General features: G+C 41.2%; 1 protein-coding gene across 16 annotated transcripts in view; it reads left to right on the top strand.

Moving 5' to 3' along the window:
- Positions 1–12,887, top strand: part of LOC117345757 (copine-1-like) — a 162,711-nt gene that overhangs the window by 24,335 nt on the left and 125,489 nt on the right. The window lies entirely within an intron of this gene.

Genomic DNA, 12,887 nt, shown 5'->3' with positions numbered 1-12,887 from the left:
GGTTCCAAGATTGCATCAGAGGGCTGCCAGGAAACTCCTGGCATTGAAGATGGTAGGAAGAGGGAGGAGTGGTAAACCACATGAGTCAATTGTGTTCAGATCACAGTTTCTGCTTCCCTCGTGCAAAAGACATGGCAACTCTGGAGCACTTTGGAAGGTGGGCCTGGTGGGTCTCATGGGCTTTGTAGCCACTGTCGTTCTCCCACTGGCAGGAGCAATATCCATTTTAGGAGTTTTGTGGTCTCAATGGTGATAAGGCATGTTTCTGAAAAACTGAGGTCACTTGTGGATTGATGTTTATACGCCTCTTCTCAGGTTTGCTGCTGAAAGAGAAGGTTATGTACAACTGCAGATTTAGAAATGAGGAAGCTCAGAGTTTTAGCTTCAATGCTGCACTGAAGAGATCTTGTGCAGGTCACATGTCTCTTCATTCTTTCTTCACCACCTCCTCCTTCATGGGGATGGTAGGCTTCAGAGGTCCTCCATCACTGGGGCTGAGCAGTGGCAGGTCCTTGCTTGTAGCTGAGACATGCTTAGGGTGAGTGGCTCCTTGCATTTTCCACCTTCCAATCTTTCTTCCTCTTTGTCCCATTTTTGGGAGCAGTGGAATACTTAGGGGCAATATCTTTGCTTGGAGGAGCTGAGTTTTAAAATCTCCCTTCCTTGTCATCAGTAGTAGATGAATCCAGATATGAGTGGGTTCTGACCATCAGTGAAGATAGAGATCTCCAGTCTGAACTCTGTCATGTATAAGATGGCAAGCTCACTGGCAATACAGTATTTTCTATCTCCAGCAGGCGGTTGGATGGTTTCACTGAGCTCTTGACTTCACCTACAGCATGGCTCCTGTTTTAGTTATATAATTCAGTAGAGAGAGGATTTAGGTTTCTGGGTCCCTTCCCAACCCCAGGGCTCCTCGGCTCCTTCCTCATAGTTTAAAAAATAAATAAATAACCCGAAACAGAGGATTTTGGTAAACCCAGGGGAGCTACTTTCCAGCGTCAGGAGAATGTCAGGCTCCTTGTTGTGGACTGAGGGGAGCCTCTGACTACTTCTGCTCTCTGCTAGTGTGTGCTGCAGCCACTCCTAGCTGTGGGCTTTTAATACATGGAGGAGTGTGTGTGCTCAAGCTCTGACCCCTTCTCCTCTCTGCCAGTATGTACTGCAGCCGCTCCCTGCTGTGGGTTGAAGGACCTTGGCCTTTGTTGCGCAAAGGAGTGAGTATTGAAATTTATTATTTTCCCCTACCAATCCTAGCCACAGGCGTTTCTTCCTACCGCTCCTTACTGTGGTTGTGTGGTTGCCTTTTGGTGCTTCCTTTCTGTGGTGGTTCGACTCAGATTAATATTAAGGACAGGTAGATTTCTTTGCTTTCGGATTCAGCTCTGCTCCTGCGATGGAGAACGGGAAGCAGTGCCAGGTCAACATCGGTTGGTTTTGGTGGGAACAGGAGCAGTTCAGGCCTCGTCCTGTGGGAGCCACTTTTTATGGCAGTTTAAAAAAAAAAAAAAAAGGAAGAGAAAGTTCCCGCTGGAATTGAGCAGGAGGTTTTCTTGGTACAGGAGCCTCTTCACAGGGCAGTTTTTGGGCTGGCGGTGGATGGAACAACTTGGCCCTTACTGTTTGTCTTTATGTGAACCCTGAATTGTACAGTACTCTTATTCAGCTGCAGGGGCTTGTCTAATTTACACAATTATCTTACCTATATAATTGTGCATTTTATGACCTTTCTACAGCTTTGGTTTACTTTAGTTTCATTGAGACTTTTCAGATGTTGGGGAGGGATAGATAGAATTGGACATTACAGAGTGAAATTCTATTCCAAGATGAAGATTGAAAGTATTGGTGTTTGTGCCTCTTCTCCAGAGGCCTTTTATAAATTTCCCTTCTCCAGAAGTCCTCTGCCCTTGTGCCCAAATCTGAGTTTCTCCTTGAGAGCTTGCTGGTGTGGCATTCTGTGCTTCATCTGGTATTTCTACCTGCTGGTGTCTTTGATTTCTAGTTTCCCTGCCTGGCCTCTCCACTCCTGCAAAAACTTCATTGGCTTCCATTAATTTCCGGGATTTATTTTAAATGTGCCTGCTTAACATTTAAGATCTTGCATGACATCCTTCCTCCTTTAATTCCCCTGTCTCGGAATTCTGTAAGATCTGACACATTACCAGATCTACTCTAAAATTTAAATTGTCCTTTCCTACATTGGCAAATTAGGGAAGTCTCTACTTTTCAAAACTACCGAGCTGTGGAATAATCTTCCTATTCAACTGCCCGATCTGGGCTCTTTCCAACCATTTTGAAAACATCTGAAAACTAGACTATTTTCAAAGTTGTAAATTCCGCTCCTCTCCATACGATTCCAAATTCATATTGTATCCGTTCTCCTTTCTAATTTCTTGTAAACCGTGCCAAGCTCTACTGTTATAGAGAAGATGCGGTATATAAGCCTAAGGTTTAGTTTAGATATTTTTAATATTTGTCATCCTGATAAGTGCTGACGTGGTTTCAGTGCATTTTCTAAGAGACTGGTGGTCTGCTTGCTAAGTAAAATAGTGGTTGTTTTTATGTAAGAGAGCCCATTCGGCTCAGCTCTATCTCTGGTAGTGGAGTGGAACTCCTCCTGCTTGTTCAGAGCAGTTCCATTTCCATCTACTTAGTTGATTCTGCTCCCTTTTGGAGCGTGGTGATGCCTACTGTTCAATGCCGTTGCATCTTTGGATATCAAACATGGCACTGGTCTGTTTAGTGCACCTTCTCTGGATGTAAAGAGTTGCACTTCCTACATGGTCAGTACTTCGCCATTTCTGGATGTAGGGTATAGCGCTTCCTGGCTGTCCAGCTCAACTCCAATTCTGAAGATGGCGCGTAGTGCTTTCTGTATGTTTTGGCACAGTTCTTTTTCTGGACATAGAATGGAGAGAATGGAGTACTTCCCTGTCCAGTGCAGTTCTGTCTCCAGTCATAGATTAGGGTGGTGTAGTGGTTAGAGCTACAGCCTTGGCACCCTGAGGTTGTGGGTTCAAACCCTATGCTGCTCCTTGTGACCCTGGGCAAGTCATAAATCCTCCACTGCCCCAGGAACACTAGACAGATTGTGAGTCCACTATGACAGATAGGGAAAATGCTTGAAGTACTTATATGTAAATCACTTTGAATGTGGTTGTAAAACTACAAAAAGGTGGTATACAAGTCCCAATCCCTTTCCTTATCTCTTCCCTCTACCTGTTGAGCTTGGTTCTGTCTCTGGCAGTAGAGCCTGGCACCTCCTTCCTGTCAGTCTCAGCTCCATCTCTGAATGTGGAGTGTGGCACCTCCTGCCTGTTGGGCTCAGCTTCATCTCTGAATGTGGAGTGTGGCGCCTCCTGCCTGTTGGGCTCAGCTTGGTCTCTGAAGGTGGAGCGTAACCTTAAGATACTCTGAGAATTGTTAGATTTTCTACAATAGTACTCCCTTGCAAGACCTGGCAGCAGCTCCTGTATCAACCTCCATGTTTTGTTCAGACAAGTTTTCTGACCCCGGCCTTTTTGGGATATGGATGTGCAGATTACAATTGATAGAGCCTTAAAGACTAGTGGAAGCAGTTAATGGTTTGGTCTGGTTTGGGAACAGATAAGCAAGCAGGCGTCAGGCAAATGCAATCCCACTCTTCCTGCACCTGCTTTCTAGTTTGTCAAGATAATAATAATAATAATCAATTTATATACCACAAGACTGTAAAGTTCTATTCGGTTTACAAAAAATTAAAAAATACAATTAAGAGAAGAAATTAGATAACCAAATAATTAGAAATAATACTATAATGATCTAGATGGTTCATTACAATATCCATACCAGTTAGTTACCTAAATGTTTCAAGAAGAAATATGTATTTGAATGTCTCCTAAATTCCACATAGGAATCAGAAAGCATAATTAGATGTTCTAGGTCCTTACCCCACAATGCTGCCTGATATGAGAGAAGATATTGATGATGTTTTTTAAATTTGCAGCCTCTTAACGGTGGATAAACAAAATTCAAATGCTAATTTCTCCTGTGTTTATTGGTTGCAAAAGAGAAGAGCTCAATTATATATTTAGGAGATAGACCAAACAGAGTCTTGAAACAAAAGCAACTAAACTTGAACTTCACCTGCATCTCCATTAGCAACCAATGCAGTATCCGATAAGAGGGTGTTATGTGATCATATTTCTTCAACCCAAAAATCAACCTGACCGTTGCATTTTGAATCATTCGCTGTCGCTGCATATTCCTCTGAGATATTGCCAAATATTACAGTAATCAAGCTAAGTATAAGGGACTGCACCAGAATTCTAAATGATGAAACATAGATCGAAGCTTCCAAAGGGTGAAGAAATCTTTTCTAACCAAAGAATCCACCTTGTTCTTCATAGTCAAACTTTGATCTAGTATTATACCCAAGATCTTAATGGTCGATTGGCAAGGATAATTGAATTTATTTATGATCAAGTTCAAGTTTCAAGTTTTATTCATATTTGATTAGTCGCTTAATTAAAATTTTTCTAAGCAAGTTACAATATGTAAAAACAACATATAATTTAACATTGTATTAAAAACAAAAACAAACAAAAAAACAGAAAACAAAATAGCAAAAATACTTTAAACAATAAGTATGTTTTGAAAAAATGTTTAAAAAAAGGAATACAACTGGCAAGTTTACGGACTGATACACTAGGTAAGAGAAAGATTAACATTAAAAGGGAGAAGGTCTTAGTATCGTATGGGTGTGAAGAAGTTACAAAATACTTTGTTTTTCCTGAGTTAAGCTTTAATAAAGGAGAGGTGACTTGTTGCAGGTAAATCATAATAGTTCTTTGAGCCAACTGCTGAATTTGGCCTGTTCTAGGAGAAGGCAGAGAAGCAGCATGGGCTATTTGAGTGAAATCATCCCTCCTTCACTCTCTGGATAAACAGGGAGGTGATTCACTGCAGGTAAGTTATGACAGTTCAGCATGTCAGCCAGTTTAGTAGGCTTCTCTTGGAAGCAGGCAAGCAAAGCCAGTTTTGGCCAAATGCAAAACCTCCACTGTTTCTGGAGAGGTTTCTCAGGTTGAGCAGTAGTCTGGATGTATGTGAAAGAAGACCTTGGTAGTGAGAGCAGCAATCATATTTTGGTTGCTTTGCACCAAAGCAGTGTATGTTCTCTCAGGGTTTCTGCAGCTGGCATCGTCCAAGTCTTGCTGTGTCTTGGGTAGAAACTGATGTTTCAGCCATCATGCTGTGACTTCAGAGTATGCTGTGAGGTCTGCAGTTTGCCTTTGTAAAGAGTGGGTGATGATGCAAAGGAACTGAAAAAAATCTCGGTGAATCTGGAAGATATACTAAACCAAATCAACAAGTTAAAAATTGATGATAAGTCTGGACCGGATGGTATGCATCCCAGGGTACTAAAAGAACTCAAACATGAAATTGCTAACCTGCTGTTAGTGATCTATAACCTGTCGCTAAAATCATCTGTAGTACCTGAAGATTGGAGGGTGGCCAATGTTATGCCGATTTTTAAAAAGGGCTCCAGGGGAGATCCAAGAAATTACAGACCAATAAGCGTCACTTCAGTGCCGGGCAAAATAGTGGAAACAATTATAAAAGATAAAATTGTGGAATATGTAGACAAACATGATTTAATGAGACAAAGTCAGCATGGGTTCAGCTGAGGGAGAACTTGCCTCAACAATTTGCTTGACTTCTTTGAAGGTGTGAATAAACATGTGGATAAAGGTGAGCCGGTTGATGTAGTGTATCTAGATTTTCAGAAAGCTTTTGATAAAGTTCCTCAGGAGAAGCTTCTGAGAAAATTAGTCATGGGATAGGTAGAAAAGATTGGTTGTGGATTAGGAATTGGTTATCAGATAGAAAACAGGGTAGGGTTAAATGGTCATTTTTCTCAGTGGAGGAGAGGTAAACAGTGGCGTGCCACAGGGGTCTGTACTAGGACCGGTGCAATTTAACTTATTTATAAATGATCTGGAAATTGGAACGATGAGGTAATTAAATTTGCAGATGACATTAAACTATTCAGAGTTGTTAAAATGCACGCAGATTGTGAAAAATTGCAGGCAGATCTTAGGAAATTGGAAGACTTGGCATCCAAGTGGCAGATGAAATTTAATGTGGACAAGTGCAAAGTGATGCACATTGGGAAGAATATCCCAAATCACAGTTACCAGATGCCAGGGTCCACCTTGGAGACTTAGTGCCCAACCCAAGATAAGGATCTGGGTGTCATCGTAGACAATACAATGAAACCTTCTGCCTAATGTGTGGTGGCGGCGGCCAGAAAAGCAAACAGGATGCTAGGAATTATTAAAAAAAGGGATGGTTAATGAGACTAAGAATATTATAATGCCCCTGTATCACTCCATGGTGCAACCTCATCTGGAGTATTGCATTCAATTCTGGTCTCCTTATCTCAAGAAAGATATAGTTGCGCTAGAAAAGGTTCAAAGAAGAGCGACCAAGATGATAAAGGGGATGGAACTCTTCTCGTATGAGGAAACCCTAAAAAGGTTAGGGCTCCTCAGATTAGAAAAGAGACGGCTGAGGGGAGATATGATTGAAGTCTACAAAATCCTGAGTGGAGTAGAACGGGTACAAGGGGATCGATTTTTCACTCCGTCAAAAATTACAAGACTAGGAGACACTTGATGAAGTTACAGGGAAATACTTTTAAAACCAATAGGAGAAAATTTTTTTCACTCAGAGAATAGTTAAGTTCTGGATCGCGTTGCCAGAGGTTGTGGTAAGAGCGGATAGCATAGCTGGTTTAAAGAAAGGTTTGGACAATTTCCTAGAGGAAAGGTGCATAGTTTGTTATTGAGAAAGACATGGAGGAAGCCACTACTTACCCTGGATCGGTAGCATGGAATGTTGCTACTCCTTGGGTTTTGGCTTTTGGCCAGGTACTAGTGACCTGGCTTGGCCACCATGAGAACGGGGTACTGGGTTTGATGGACCATTGATCTGACCCAGTAAGGCTTGTTCTTATGTTCTGATTGGGAACAGGGCAGTCAGTTGGTCACAAATTTGAATTTTTGGTGGGAAAGTCAGTTGGTCTTCCCTTCCACCCTCAACACTAAAATTAATTTGTGACCAACTATCTGCCCTGTTCCCAATCAGGTCATTGGACTCATTATTTACATTATAAAGACAAAGTGCACATATTTTTCTAAATAGCCTGACTTCAACACTAATTACTATTACTATTAATTATTTCTATAGCACTTTCAGACACATTCAGCACTGTACAGAGTCACAAAGAAGACTGTCCCTGCTCCAAAGAGCTTACAGTCTAAATTGTTTCCAATCAAGTAGGCCTCTTATGAATTCCAGTTGGTAGAATATCATATCTCATAGCCTTGTTACAGGGCCATGGTGAGACCTCATCTGGAGTACTGTGTGCAATTCTGGAGGCCACATTACAGTAAAGATGTGCGCAGAATTGAATCGGTTCAACGGACGGCCACCAGGATGATCTCGGGGCTCAAGGGTCTCTCGTACGAAGAGAGACTGAACAAATTGCAGCTCTACACTCTTGAGGAACGTAGGGAGAGGGGAGACATGATCGAAACATTTAAGTACCTCACGGGACGTGTCGAAGGGGAAGATGATATTTTCTTTCTCAAGGGACCCTCGGCCACAAGAGGGCACCCGCTCAAACTCAGGGGCGGAAAATTTCATGGCGACACCAGAAAGTATTTCTTCACAGAGAGAGTGGTTGATCATTGGAACAAGCTTCCAGTGCAGGTGATCGAGGCAGACAGCGTGCCAGACTTTAAGAATAAATGGGATACCCATGTGGGATCCCTATGAGGGTCAAGATCAAGAAATTGGGTCATTAGGGCATAGACAGGGGGTGGGTAAGCAGAGTGGGCAGACTTGATGGGCTATAGCCCTTTTCTGCCTTCATCTTCTATGTTTCTAAGATATTCAGCTCCAGAGGTACAGTCTGAGACTTTTTCAAAATTTTGAACTATGTAGCAATTCTTGCTCACATTCTTTCTGGAATCAGAATAAGAACACAAGAACATCTTTCTTTCAAGAGATAGTCTGTATATGCTGACAATGAAATTGACTTTCATTAGACCTCTACTATCTGGCATCATTTACCTGGAAACTCAGGAAATTTGCTTTCTTAGTTATTCCACAGGTTCAGTCTTAGGATTACAACTCCCTGTTAAGTTGTGTGCATAAGAGTCATCTGTTTGAGGCACTGAAAGATGGTATTTGTGCGCAGGATCTCTGCATTTCAGTTTCTTAGAACTGTGAGCTTATTAGACTGACTTGGTGTCAATAAATGCTTTTGGTGCTACACACAGTACAATTTTATTTAATAGACTAAAGAAAATTGGAAAAAAAAATTGTGGCTTGTTTTTGATGTATCAAGTTCAACAGGTTAAAGTTGTTGGATGTTTGGAGGCTACTTTCATCGTTGTTTAATTCATGTTTTCAGTCTGTTGGTGAGCTGCAGGTTGCACTGTACATTGAGGATGATCAGTTTTGATTGCCTATTAATACTAATTTTGTATTCTGCATGTGACAGCCATAAATTGTATAAATGACCTCAAATAATCTGGCTTTAACCTTAAAAAGGACAGGGGCTCTGTTAATCCAGTTTCTGACCCAGAATTTCTTCTGGGAGTTGAAAGTGACATGTTATTATTTTTTTTCAAGAGTGCAGAATTTAAAGGTGGTTAGTCTATCTGAAATATAAAAATTGTGGTTGGGATTACATTTTATAAACTATTGGTGTTTCAGATAATCTCATCTAACCAATATTCAATTTTTTGGGATTTGCCTCTTTTTTTTTTTTTGTTGAGGGGGGAAGAGAGCTTTTATAACTTCCAAAATAACTTATTGTTATAAATATATGTGAAACATTTACTCCCTGTGCTTTGCACTGGCAATAAAAAGGAGTGTTTCTAACTTCCAAAGCCTTTCAAGGTATGCTAAATTATTTTAGATCTGCCTTTACCTTCAATAAGAATTTTTGATAGTAGATATAAATTGTTTTGATGTGCTTAGATGTATGTTGACTCTTTTGTTAAAAGCGAAAGGTTGTGGATACTGATGTTATTGTTTTACTGTGGATTTTTGGGTCTTCCTCTCTTTTTTGCTCTGTTGACTCTTTTGTGTCAGGATCAAAATTGTTGAACAAGTTATTTTTTTAGGTATTCCAACAGAAATATTTTATTGACTTTTTGGTAAAAAGGTGAAATTCCACTTTTATGTAAGCGCTTGTGCCAAAAAAAACCTTTTTTACAAACTATTGTATTTTTTGTGTGCTTTAGTTTTTTCCCCATTCTATTGTGATATGTATGGTGGTGATCTGTAATCAGTTTAGAAATGTGGATGAGCAGAATAGAATAGCATAGAACTGTGCATTTAGATTATTTTAATCAAAATGGACATGTGCATGTTGAGATCCTCTGGTCTTCATCAGTAAACAGGCTCAATAGGGGCTCCATTACATGGACAGAAAAAACTTAAATGTCAGGTTTAGAACAAATGCTAGAAGGTTCTTTTTTACCCAGAGGGTGGTGGACACATGGAACGCGCTTCCGGAGGTTGTGATAGCCCAGAGCACATTGCAGGGTTTCAAGGAAGGTTTAGACAAGTTCCTAAAAGAATAGGGGATTGAGGGTTACAGATAAAAAAGAAGAGGTAGGTTACAGAAACGGACAGGAACCACATTACAGGTCATAGACCTGACGGGCCGCCGCGGGAGCGGACCGCTGGGCGCGATGGACCAATGGTCTGACCCAGTGGTGGCAACTTCTTATGTTCTTATGTTCTTGCTTTCAGCAAATAGAAAGGGACTTGGACTGATCTTTGTTGCAGAGACTTTTGCGGGTCTTGTTCCATAGTGGACCCAAGTGCTTAGGGTTCAGGGGGGCTAGCAAAGTGACAGCTGGGTGAATAGTTAATTTTCCTTGGGGGAATCAGACTTTTGAGGCCTGGCGTCACCCTATCCCCCCTTCTCTATCCACCACTGCAAAGAGAGATTCAGAAGCACTAAGCTGCAACACTTGTTAGCAACTGACACTGCTGGACTGTTTAGGGAAAAGTGGCAAGCTACAGCACCCTGCAGAGGTAGGATGGATATAGCAGCAAATGTGATGGAGTAACAGGTCTAAGCCCACATCAGCAGGCATAACTGCCTTCATACATGGCAGGAAGCACTCACCTGGTACACCACACTTTGGGCGAAAACCTCAGGAGAAGCAGACTCCATTAGTGCTTCCCTGGGCACTATCTCTGGATATTGAAGTGTATTGGGTCTACTTCACAAAGGTAGCAGCCAGAATTCTACTTTGACAGTAGGGTCCTTGGCTCACAGTTAGGGATCAAGAAACCCAAGATGCCTGTGGAGTCCTCTTGGTATATTAGTAGCCCTGGGAGCAGATTATACGAGGGTTATTTCATAAATAATGCACACTATTTTAAAATTTACATGTTTTATTTTTTTTCAAGTATTTCTTTACAGTTCTTCAATATAGTCTCCCTGCTTTGCAATGACTGAATCCCCCACGTCCGGGAAATTTCATTATTCCATCCAAGACACCATTCCTTATCAGCAGCAGATGAATCCAGAGACTAGTGGGATAACAGCCATCAACCAGCAGGAAAGAAAATTAACAGGCAGGACTCGGGTACTGGTGGAATAAAGCTCTTCCAGAGATGCAAAACGATGTCCACGCATAGGTTGTTTCCACTTTGGAAAAAGGTTGAAGTGTGGACTGTAGGGAGCATGAGTTAACACCTCCCAGCCACATTTACGTAGTTTTTCAGTGATGAGTGGCGAGCTCCATCTTTTCCATGACCAAAAAAAATTTGACGAGCTCAATCAAAAGTCAAACAAATGATGATTTTTGCTTATGATCATGAAGGCATCATCATCACAGAAAAAAGTTCCATGTGGAAGAAGTGTCACAGCAGTGTATTATTGTGATTTTTTGCAAAAAAATGTGTAGAAAAATGCACAAAACCCGACCTCAGTTGCTCTTAGCTGGGCCACTCATTCTTCACGACAACACTCGCCCGCACATAGGGAATGTCGTCATTGAAAAACTACGCAAATACTGCTGAGAGGTGTTACCTCATGCTCCCTATAGTCCAGACATGAGACCACCCGTCTTTGACCTTTTTCCAAAGTTGAAACAACCTAAGTGTGGACATCATTTTGCATTTCTGGAAGAGCTTTCTTCTGCTGGTACCCGAGACATTCAGCAACTAAACAAAAATGGTATCTTGGATGGAATAATGAAGCTTTCTGGATGTGGGGGATTCGGTCATTGCAAAGCAGGGAGACTATATTGAAGGATTATAAAGAAATAGTTGAAAAAAAACCAAACAAACATGTAAATTTAAAAAATAAAAGTGCATTATTTATGAAATGACCCTCGTAACTACACAGGGTGGTTTGAAATGTGGGAGGAGGAGTATTCAATATAGGGATTCCTCAGAGGAAGGAGGTGGTAGAACAGTGCTTGTGCATAAGAAGAGTAGCAATGGAGAAGTGGCCTAGTAGTTAGGACAGCTGCCTCAGCACCCTAAGGTTGTGAGTTCGATTCCTGCTGCAGCTCCTTATTAGTCTGGGCAAATCACTTAACATTTCATTGCCCCAGGTACAAAATAAATACCTGTCTAAAATATGTAAGCCACTTTGATTGTGTAAACCACACAGAAAAAGCAGTATATCGAGTCCCATCCTCCTTTTACCCTTTAGCCTTTTTTGCCTCATTTGTTTGATCAGCAGTTTTGCAGAGTGATCCCAGGTGCTTAGTTGTTTTCACTTGTGTTCTGAACCATGATCAGCTGATAACACAAATGACTGTCTCCTAAAATCTTGTGCTTGCTTTCTGGGGTCCTTTTCACTATTTATACAGCAGTTCAAGTTACCTAGCATGCCACAGGTTCTGTCTGGATTCTTAACTACATTATTATATCTCTCCACATGCCTTGCTTCTGTATGGAAACATGACAGTCCATCTTGAGGGCAGCAAGGTAATCTTTTTCCTGGGTCTGACTGAAGCTAATCTGTACATTCTGATTAGACTGGCCTACCTACCATAATTACCAGTTGGAGTGCTACAATATGTAGAGCATTTTCCCCAACCTTTTCAGGTCCAGAGCACATACTGACCTGACAAGAGGTTTTATGGTATGCTGGACTGTAGGCAAGGTAGTGTAGATATGTAAAGGAATGGCAGTAAAGAGCACCTTTCTCTAACTTATATGAAAAATCAATTACACATAAATACACTGAGCACTCAACTGCTAACTTGTTCTAGTTATTACATCCTTCAGTAATTCATGAATATTACAACATTGCATTTGTGGATTATCCACCACTTCAGCATGTTCTGGCTCTGTTGTGCTTAAAAGAGTCTAACAATGGTAACTGTTTCCTCTCTCCTGCTGTTCTTTTTACCTATGTCTTTAGGGTAATTTGCCATGTTAAATTTACATTGATGTTGTTTTCCACATAAGTTGTCAAAGCAGCATTGTCAGTTTTAAGGGGAGGGTGGGGGGATTGGTCAGTTAGTTAGAACCATAATGAATGTGGCTTCCATTGTTTTACCCAGCATTGATCAGGCTTAACAGTTGTTCTAGTGTGATAGGTGTGTCATTCTGGACAGTAGGCTGCTATTCCCATGCTGTCAAGCTGTACAGAAGGAATCCACTCCAGGTTTTCAACTCCTCCAGAGGACTCTGCTGCCCCCTTCAGTTTTTCCTTTTGCACACGAGCCAGAAGGTGTCTTTCTGATCTGCTCTGTATATTTCTTTATTACCACATATAGTTGAATATAAGCTGAGATTTTTTGATCCCCCCAAAAATAGGGGGTCTCTGCTTATATTCAGGTCATCGTCTA

This window comes from Geotrypetes seraphini, chromosome 11 (genome assembly GCF_902459505.1).
Source record: "Geotrypetes seraphini chromosome 11, aGeoSer1.1, whole genome shotgun sequence".
NCBI lineage: Eukaryota > Metazoa > Chordata > Amphibia > Gymnophiona > Dermophiidae > Geotrypetes > Geotrypetes seraphini.
The sequence above is the reverse complement of the archived record's forward strand: the minus strand, read 5'-3'. Positions and strand labels throughout refer to the sequence as shown.